Source organism: Calonectris borealis, chromosome 2 (genome assembly GCF_964195595.1).
Source record: "Calonectris borealis chromosome 2, bCalBor7.hap1.2, whole genome shotgun sequence".
In the NCBI taxonomy this organism is placed as follows: domain Eukaryota; kingdom Metazoa; phylum Chordata; class Aves; order Procellariiformes; family Procellariidae; genus Calonectris; species Calonectris borealis.
In genome coordinates, this window is record NC_134313.1 from 328467 (window position 1) to 338891 (window position 10425).

General features: G+C 46.9%; 1 protein-coding gene across 7 annotated transcripts in view; it reads right to left on the reverse strand.

Moving 5' to 3' along the window:
* The window catches only part of PUF60 (poly(U) binding splicing factor 60), a 37068-nt gene that overhangs the window by 25987 nt on the left and 656 nt on the right, over positions 1–10425 (reverse strand). The window lies entirely within an intron of this gene.

Genomic DNA, 10425 nt, shown 5'->3' on the forward strand with positions numbered 1-10425 from the left:
GAGGCTACCATGCACTAAAGGAGCATTTACAATGGAAGTGTATCAAGGACCAGTGCCTCAAGCTGTTACATACAGCACTTTCACCGTACTGATATCAAAGCAGTGGCACCAAATGTCTCAGACTATTTAATTGGTTTAAAAATATAAGTTTCTTTAGCAAGACATTAACGATTTAATCAGTTATAACAGGTGATTCCATTTCTAACACTAAAAGGTACCAATCAAGTTATTGAGAAATTTCATTGGAATTATATTAACTTACTTTCATAAGAATTTTGCATTGTTGCCCACTCAGTCGCCACAAGCAGCACATATAAAGAGTCCACTGCACGTTACAAGCATATCTTGCTTGTGGCAGTAATGCAGAAACGATGAACTATTTCAATCATGCAAGAGGTTTTAATTAGATGAGGTTTAAGGACTACTTCAGGTCAAAAGAACAAATATATGCAGTCTTGAAATAACTTGTACTGGTCCTCATAAGCTTCATGGGGAAGTTAATTACCTATTCCAGGCTAAGAAAATTTATCCCATAAATACCTTAGTTGAATTTTAGATCTCAAATGCAGATACACAACTACTTCCGGTAACACATGACTTTGCAGTCAAAATTAAGAATGGTTAGTTTAACTTTCACAGTTAAAAGTATTTGAGGATGGCCTATTGTTATTAACATCTTTATTGTAGCTGCTTGCTGCTGCTAATTGTTTTCTTGCTGAACAATGCACATGTGCATTGTTGATGTTCTTAAAAAAACCCCTCCAAATTCACATGCAATTAGTAAACTGCAAATTTGTTAATCTGTAAAATGTTAACTACTGGAAATATCTGTGCAGGATTGCCCTGCAGTAATTCTGATCGCTCTCAATATGGTGGACTTACTACAGAAAACAATCTTGCAGATGTTTCAATAAATTACTTGCGCTGCCTGCAGACTGCATGTTCCTTATACCAAAGGCAGCAGCAAGAGCAATCTAACAATGCAAAGGTGAAGTAATTTCAGTAATGTTAGGAGAAGGAAAAAAAGCTGAAGCTTAGCTCTCCCCCAGTCAAATCCTCTCCCAGACACGCTCTATCTTGTCTTACAGATTCCCTCAGCAACTAAATTAAATGTCTGCTACATTTGTCCTAGATGTACACTTTAACTGACTCCCACAGTTACTGATGAGAAGCAGATAAAATACTTACTTGTTGGGAAGATAAAGTTTGCGCTAGGAATAGCATATGGCAGTCCTTTCCCTAACTACATCCCTCACAGGGACACGGAAAGGTACTTCCTTTGCTCTGTGAATTAACCCACATACTCCCACTGACAATTGGGCAGTGGTGAGTGAGTGGCTATAAATTAAAAACAAAAAAATATCCCATGAAATGAAACAAAGAAAAAGACCCCTTGGAATTACTGAATTTGTATGTGTCCCCAAAAGGTAAACTTTATCATCATGATCATAGTTTCAGTGCCACTTAAGGACCGTGCTGGGAAAAAGAGAAGGGTGCTGAGAGTTCCACTTGGTTCTTGGCCCTACCTCTGTATGGCCTGGCACCTGCCACAATTACATACGTGGTTGATGATTACTTGGACGCTGAGGGCACGAGACACCAACAGGAAAGCAGCACATCCCGCAGATTTTTCGTGAGAGGTAGCTGTAGGTCCAATGGGGAGCCACTATCATGAAATAGCTCAGCAACTTGTTTCTCTTCCTCCTATCCTTAAGTAAACCAAACCACTGAACAGTGCATCAGATGCACCTGAGGTTGTCCAGATTTTAAGGAATACCTGGGAGGGGGACGGGTGGTATTGGGCATTGCACACCTTCATCTTACATGCACATACACTGCTCATGCAGACTGACTGGGTGTCCTGGTTCCGGCTGGGACAGAGTTAACTTTCTTCCCAGTAGCTTGGGGGGTGTGCTGTGTTTTGGGCTGGCCAATGGGGTATTCTATGCCATGTGACGTCATGCTCAGTATAAAAAATGGGGAGGGAGGGTCAGGCAGCGGTCGGCGAGTAGTTGCATTGTGCATTGCCTGCTTTGTGTATTCTGCTCTTGTTGTTGTTATCATTGTTATTATTACTGTTCTACTTTGTTTTATTTCAATTATTAAACTGGTTTTATCTCAACCCACGAGTTTTCCTACTTGTGCCCTCCCGATTCTCTCTCCCATCCCACTGGAGGCGGGGGGGTGAGCGAGCGGCTATGTGGGGTTTAGTTGCTGGCTGGGGTTAAACCACGACACTGGGCACATATGCAGACTACGTGCAGAGAGGAAAAAAAGTGTTACAGCTCTGACATCAGGAGGAAGAGAGCTTGCCATATGGGAAATCTGCCTGTATCGCAAGCTGAGGGGCACCGCCTATGGCAACAGTGTGGGATTCAAAAGCAAGTGTCGAGAAAAAACATGCAGGTGGAAGAACAGATATAGCCAGTAAAGCTAATGCAGGACAGCAATGCAGTGTGCCACAACTGGGCAACAAAACACAGTAGTACAGACCTGTTACTGTAATCAATAGCGTTTGGCACCAATTAAAATTATAGTTGCCAAACTACTTCAGAATAAAGTCTAATTCTACCTAAAATTCAAACGAGAAATAGGGACACTTTTTCTCAGTGGCAGGAGGACTAGAAAAAGAACAGGCCAGGTAAAGTAGTGATGATTCCCATCTTGTATTCTAATCAAACTGCATGGCTTTCCCATAAGATGCATTCAATAAATGTTTACTGATGGACTCAATGTAACGTAGATTTATGACACCTGATAAGCATATGCTACACTTGAAATGCATCAAACATTGTGGAACTCTGAATTATGATACTAAGACCCAACTCAGTCTCTTTACAAGATGCGCTCCTTTTGACAAACAAAAGCCCTCTGCTTCCTATTTTAATTATTTTTCCTATTTAACTGTTTCCAGTACAACAGCAGAGCCTGAACTGCAAACCTACTTTCAGAAAGTTAGCTGAAAGCAAAATCTAAGTCTACCAAATTCCAGAACTGGGTTCTTCTTAATTGAGGTTACTTTGACCTTAATTCTCAAGCTTTTCTAGCCAGCGTTCATGATTTAAATTGTCCCAGAACAAAGTAAATGTTGCAGTGTTGTGATAAAACTGCAGAAGCACTGGACTTTCTTTAGGCCAATTTCCTGGTCACATCATAGAGCAGCCAATTTTCTTTCCAGCATGGAAAGGAGATTTAAAACAGATGGAGGTACTTGTGTTGAACTCAAAAAGAAAGAAGCCAAGGATCATGCAAAAGGTGCTTCTGGGGACATTTGAATTGGGTCTTCATTTTAAGGACTATTAAGACTAAGACCACGTGTCAATTCTTCAAGCACAGCAAGGTAAAACACATAGTGGCAAAAATGCTGTTGAATTAACACATGATACTGGATGGTCAGATTCACCTTATTTCCAACAAGATGAGAACTAAACTCGCATAAAGAACACACAGTTTATGAAAGATCCTATTTGAAAAAAAAGTGTTTTAACTCATTGTGTGAAGCTGGCAAGAATGAATGCTCTATTTAAGATGTTTAACAGCCCTGAAGTTTAAAATAAACATCTTCCAGTCATACTACAAAAGCCCATATGGAATAAAAGCATGCAATACTCAGTCAAGCTGGAATTCTTGTTCCTGGGAGGCTGTCTCTTACACTATCTCATTTAAACACTGAGATACCACCTAGTCTGGGAGCAAGTGAAATAAAAAAGCTACTCCCTTCCATCTCATGGCTTGTATTCTAACACAATCTTTCGTCTAACTAATCCTTTTCATTTTCTTCGCTCCTGATATCTACTGCCTCTTGTCAAAACATGCTGGAAGTGACAGATGTACCAACAGAGACAGAGTTTACATCAGCTATTCTGAATTCTTTTGTAGCCAACGCTGCTGAATAACGTCAGCGTATTCAAAATATGCATCTTGTTCCTCACCTCCCGTATCTGTCACAGTACTTGCACACTTCCTTCAGTCATAGGACTGCTGCTGCCAATTTCTTGTGCTCATCTACAGGCCATCGCTACCTCCTTGCTCCTGCTGATACAGCCACCCACTACAGCCACACCAGCTCTGAAACTAAATTTCAAGTTCCTGGGGCCCGCATGACTCTTGCTTCTAGCCCCAAGAATAATCACAGGTCCCTCACAAAGGCGATCAGCTCCGGTGCAGGTGCGTTCCACAGCAGAGTGGGGGATCTCGGTGTACAGGGAAGTTTCCTGAGCCGGGGAAATCCCAGGGGAGCGCAGAGACGGGCCAGGAGCCAGCAGTTCTCATGCGAGGGGCTGACGAGGCATGCGCGAGGCCAGGAGTAACGGCGGCCGCCCCGCACTCACACAAAAGGCAGCCCCAGGGAGCACGGGCAACCAGGAGCGCTGCAACCAGGATGGGCAAACAGGGCGTGGCGCGTCAGCCAGGGCGTGGCGCAGCAGTTTGCGTGGCAGTTTGCGCAGGGAGGCGCCTCTCTGAAGGAGGGGCATTCTACTGGTCGAGTGGGAGACCTGAAGTACACATAACCCAGCAACCGGGCACCGTTCTGTGACCATCTGCACAGGTCAAGGGCACTCATCCTACCTGACCCTCAAGGCAGAATGGCGGGCACTCGTCTGAGAGCAAAGGCCACGGCTCCGGCTGGGTGGTCTGCGCCATCCACCCCAGCAGTGGCCGATGCCTCTGCCCAGACGGAGTCGCTGAAGGGAGAGGCTGCAGTGCAGAGCTCAGACTGCAGGAAGTGCCTACATCTTTCTCCTGGGGCAGGGACAGGCGGCAGACCTGCCTGCAAAAGGGTGCCCAGATGGAGGACCTCCTGCAGCAGGCGGCTGAGCTGCAGGAGGCGGTGAGAAGGCTGCATAACATCAGGAAGGCTGAGAAGGAGTTAGATAACTGGTTCCAAGCACAGTCTGCAGCGGACCCACAGCGCACGGCCAAACAGCCAAAAACTCCCCTGCCGGCACACACAGAAGGAAGGCGGGGCAATAATGCAGAAGAATGGATGGTTGCAACGGCAAGGACCAGCAGGAGGAAGAGACTTCCCCCGAAGCCTGAGGTGTCTTTGCAGAACCACTTCACCGCTCTGCAGGCTGAAGAGGAAAGACCTGTCACACCAGGAGAGACGCTGCAGCTGAGTAAGGCAGCCCGATCTGCCCCCGTGTAACAACCAGCGCAACTAAGAAAAGGCGATGGGTGATAGTGTAGGCAACTCTGTTCTGAGAGGTACAGAGGCACCCATTTGCCGACCTGACGCACTCTCTAGAGAGGTGTGCTGCTTTCTGGGGGCTCGTATCAGGAATGTCACCAAGAGACTATCAAGCCTCGTACAGTCCACTGACTATTATCTGCTGCTGTTGTCTCACGTGGGTACCAGTGATACAGCCAGGAGCAGTCTGAGGAGTATCAAGAAGGATTACAGAGCCCTGGGAGCAACGATAAGGGACTCTGGAGCGCAGGCAGTTTTTTCATCAATCCTCCTGGTCAAAGGGAAGGGGTTTGAAAGGGCCAGTCGAATCTGGTGAATCAACAAATGGTTACAGGACAGGCGCCACAGACAGGGGTTTGGCTACTTAAGAGCATGGGACTCGCTTTGAGAAACCTGGTCTACTAGGGGCTGATGGGGTCCATCTGTCAGAGAAGGGGAAGAGCATCTTCGGTCATAGGCTTGTCAAACTGGTGAAGAGGGCTTTAAGCTAAAGTTGCCGGGGGAGGGGAACCTCAACCCATCCCACTCCTACCAGTTTGATGCCAGTACCAGCAATAGATGCCCAGAGCCTGGAGGAGGATCACAGGTCAGCAGGAGAGCACCTGAAGAGCAGCACAAAGGAACTCCAGCCAGTAAGTCAGCTTCATGGGGGGCCCAACTTAAGTGCCTCTATGCAAACACACGTAGCATGGGGAATAAACGAGAGGAGTTAGAGACGTGCGCACGCAGACGTGGAGGGGCTCCTGTGACTGGAGTGTTGGAACGAAAGGATACAGGCTCTTTAGGAAGGACAGGCAGGGGAGACGAGGAGGGGGTGTTGCCCTCTATGTCGAGGACCAGCTGGAGTGCATGGCACTCTGCCTGGGGATGGATGAGGAGCTGACCAAGAGCTTATGGGTCAGGATTAAAGGGAGGGCAGGGACAGGTGACATTATAGTGGGGGTCTGCTACAGGCCACCCGACCAGGAAGACTGAGCGGATGAGGCCCTCTATCAACAGATAGGAGCAGCCTCATCTTCACAAGCCCTGGTCCTCATGGGGGACTTCAATCAGCCCGATATCTGTTGGAGGGACCACACGGCAGGGCAGAAGCAATCCGGGAGGTTCCTGGCATGCGTCAATGATAACTTCCTTCTCCATGTGACAGAGGAGCCAATGAGGAGAGGTGCTATGCTGGACCTTGTTCTCACCACCAAGGAGGGGCTGATGAAGCTCAAGGGCAGCCTTGGCTGCAGTGACCATGAAACGGTGGAGTTCAAGATCCCTAGGGCAGCGAGGAGGGCGCACAGCAAGCTCACTACCCTGGACTTCAGGAGAGCAGACTTTGGCCTCTGCAGGGATCTGCTTGGTAGAGTGGCACGGGATAAAGCCCTGGAGGGAAGAGGGGCCCAAGAAAGCTGGTTAATATTCAAGGATCACCTCCTCCAAGCTCAGGAGCGATGCACCCCAACAAAGAGGAAGCCAGGCAAAAACACCAGGAGGCCTGCATGGATGAACAAGGAGCTCCTGGACAAACTCAAACACAAAAAGGAAGCCTACAGAGGGTGGAAGCAAGGACAGGTAGCCTGGGAGGAACACAGACAAATTGTCCGAGCAGCCAGGAATCAGGTTAGGAAAGCTAAAGCCCTGATGGAATTAAATCTGGCCAGGGATGTGAAGGGCAACAAGAACAGCTTCTATAGGTCCGTTGGTAATAAAAAGACGACTAGGGAAAATGTGGGCCCTCTCCGGAAGGAAACAGGAGACCTGGTTACCTGGGATACGGAGAAGGCTGAGGTACTCAATGACTTTTTTGCTGTGGTCTTCACCGGCACGTGCTCAAGCCTCACCGCCCAAGTCGCAGAAGGCAAAGGCAGGGACCGGGAGAATGAAGAGCCGCCCACTGTAGGAGAAGATCAGGTTCGAGACCATCTAAGGAACCTGAAAGCGCACAAGTCCGTGGGACCTGATGAGATGCATCCGCAGGTCCTGAGGGAATTGGCAGATGAAGCTGCTAAGCCACTATCCATCACATTTGAGAAGTCATAGCAGTCCGGTGAAGTTCCCGCTGACTGGAAAAGGGGAAACAACCCCCATTTTTAAACAGGGGGAAAAAAGGGAAGACCTGGGGAACTCCAGGCCAATCAGTCTCACCTCTGTGCCCGGCAAGATCGTGGAGCAGATCCTCCTGGAAACTATGCTAAGGCACATGGAAAATAAAGAGGTGATTGGTGACAGCCAACATGCCTTCACTAAGGGCAAATTCTGCCTGACAAATTTGGTGGCCTTCTACAATGGGGTTACAGTGTTGGTGGATAAGGGAAGAGCAACTGACATCATCTACCTGGACTTGTGCAAAGCATTTGACACTGTACCGCACGACATCCTTGTCTCTAAATTGGAGAGACATGGATTTGATGGATGGACCGGTGGATAACAAGTTGGCTGGATGGTCGCACTCAAAGAGTTGCGGTCAACAGCTCGATGTCCAAGTGGAGACCAGTGATGAGTGGCATTCCTCAGGGGTCGGTATTGGGACCAGCGCTATTTAATACCTTCGTCAGCGACATGGACAGTGGGATTGAGTCGACCCTCAGCAAGTTTGCCAACAACACCAAATTGTGTGGTGCAGTCGACACACTGGAGGGAAGGGATGCCATCCAGAGGGACCTTGACAGGCTTGAGAGGTGGGCCCATGCAAACCTCATGAAGTTCAACAAGGCTAAGTGCAAGGTCCTGCACCTTGGGTTGGGGCAATCCCAAGCACAAATACAGGCTGGGTGGAGAATGGATTGAGAGCAGCCCTGGGGAGAAGGACTTGGGGGTGTTGATTGATGCGAAGCTCAACATGACCCGGCAATGTGCGCTTGCAGCCCAGAAAGCCAAGCATATCCTGGGCTGCATCCAAAGAAGCATGGCCAGCAGGTTGAGGGAGGTGATTCTCTCCCTCTACTCCGCTCTCGTGAGACCTCACCTGGAGTACTGTGCACAGCTCTGAGACCCCCCAACACAAGAAGGACATGGACCTGTTGGAGCGAGTCCAGAGGAGGGCCCCAAAGATGATCAGAGGGCTGGAGCACCTCTCCTATGAAGACAGGCTGAGAGAGCTGGGGTTGTTCAGCCTGGAGAAGAGAAGGGTCCAGGGAGCAGCCTTCCAGTACCTGAAGGGGGCCTATAAGAAAGCTGGAGAAGGGCTTTTTACAAAGGCATGTAGTGATAGGACAAGGGGTAATGACTTTAAGCTGAAAGAGGGTAGATTTAGATTAGATATAAGGAAGAAATTCTTCACTATGAGGGTAGTGAGGCACTGGGACAGGTTGCCCAGAGAAGTTGTGGATGCCCCATCCCTGGAAGTGTTCCAAGGCCAGGCCGGATGGGTCTTTGAGCAACCTGGTCTAGTGGAAGGTGTCCCTGACCATGGCAGGGGGGTTAGATCTAGATTATCTTTAAGGTCCCTTCAAACCCGAACCATTCTATGGTTCTATGATTCCATGATCAAGACTCGCTTGGACTCGATGCAATGCGAATGTTCATTTTAACGTGACAGTGTAAGCTAACATGTTTAAGCTTGAATGCCTGGTGTTTGAAGTCAATCAAACAAAAATAATCAAACTCCTTACTCTCACTGTACTCTGCTCAGCTCTTAATACTCAATCCGAATGGCAGATTTGTAGAAAAGTAACACAATAATTTCTTTTACAGTGTTGATTAAATTTGTTTATAATAGCTAATATACATAGATAAATAGAAATTCTGAAGCAAGCTCTTTATCTTTCTGTTTACGTTGTAAGGCCCTGATAATTTACTGTAAACACTCTTGCAACTCTGACAGGCACCGCATCATTTCACTCCCATGCAGCAAAACCATGCAGTGGCTGGCAGCTAATTATGTTGGTTTTGAAATGTACGCATTGTCATTTTTAAATACGCATATACCAAACTACACAGTGACAGTAAACAAACTGGCAGAAGCAGTGTGCTATGAAATAAAGGACAGACACTACCTTACCTTTGAGGAAAAACAAAATTCGATGTCCTCACACATCCTAAACAATATAACATTCCTTTGGTTTTGACGTCTTTGGAATGATATTTAAGCTCACATGCTCATTACTTGGAATACTCATTCCCAGCGTTAATCTGGCAAACCTCCTAACCTAATGAAGTCCTAATTAAGCAAAGATGAGATGGGAAACAAAGTGAGAGTGATTCATATTTGCTCCCAATTATGAGCACCAATATTTGTGAATTCAAAAAAGGAATACCGTGAAAGACAACTCCTTCAGGGTTCAAAGGCAGACCCTTAAAGAAAAACAGAGCATCTTTAGAATTAGATCTATTCATGAGAGAAATCCAATATTTTCTACGAAAACAATGATGGGGGGAAAAAAAAAGGTAGAAAACACAAACACATTAAGAAACATCCTGCTGTGTAACACCAATGGTCTATCCAACCCAGTACTCCATGTGCTCCTCCAAGTATCATCAGATGCTTATCAGCCTGGCCACCCCCCTTGTAGTTCCCTAGCATCCACAATTATATTACAGACTACCTTCCCTGGAGGCTTCACACTTAAGAGATCTCATATTTCCATTCTACACAATTCCATAGTTAGTCAAAAATAAAAGGACTGGTCCAAGGAAGGCTGAATAGCGCCCCAGTGAAGTACTTTAATTTCTTCTATTTAAGGCTAAGTCACAAAGAAAACAAACAAGCCTCTGAAATGAGAGTGGTGCACTGCTTTCTTACAACATTAGCAGTCCATTCAGGAAAGCTCTAAAGAATGTTCCCGAAAACACAAAGAACTCTTATAAAAATCAATACTGTTGGGATGCTTTCATGAATGCATAAAAGAAGCAATAGGAAATATAAAAATAACCACCACCCATTGGGCACCTAACCCGTTTTGTCAGGAAAGGTGACCAGCAGTTCACATTTTAACCTCACGCTACAAGGCTCTGGGAGAGAGAAGTCTCTGCTAAACACTTTTTAAAAAAGCCCCAGCACCTAGCCAGATCTTTTTAAACAAGTGAATTTTTGAAACCAGCAAACAAGACCCAAAAAAGTAACATGCACGTATCGTAGCACAGTGAAAACCTACTTCCTCAGCACCAGTGATGGTATGAAGCACGCGCTAGATACCGACGGTACCTGGAAAGCACACGGCCTGCGATGGTTAAACCCCAGCGGCCGCCCCGAGGAGCCCCGCACCGCTCGCTCGGGCCCGCCGCCGGGACCCCCCGGCTCCAGCCCA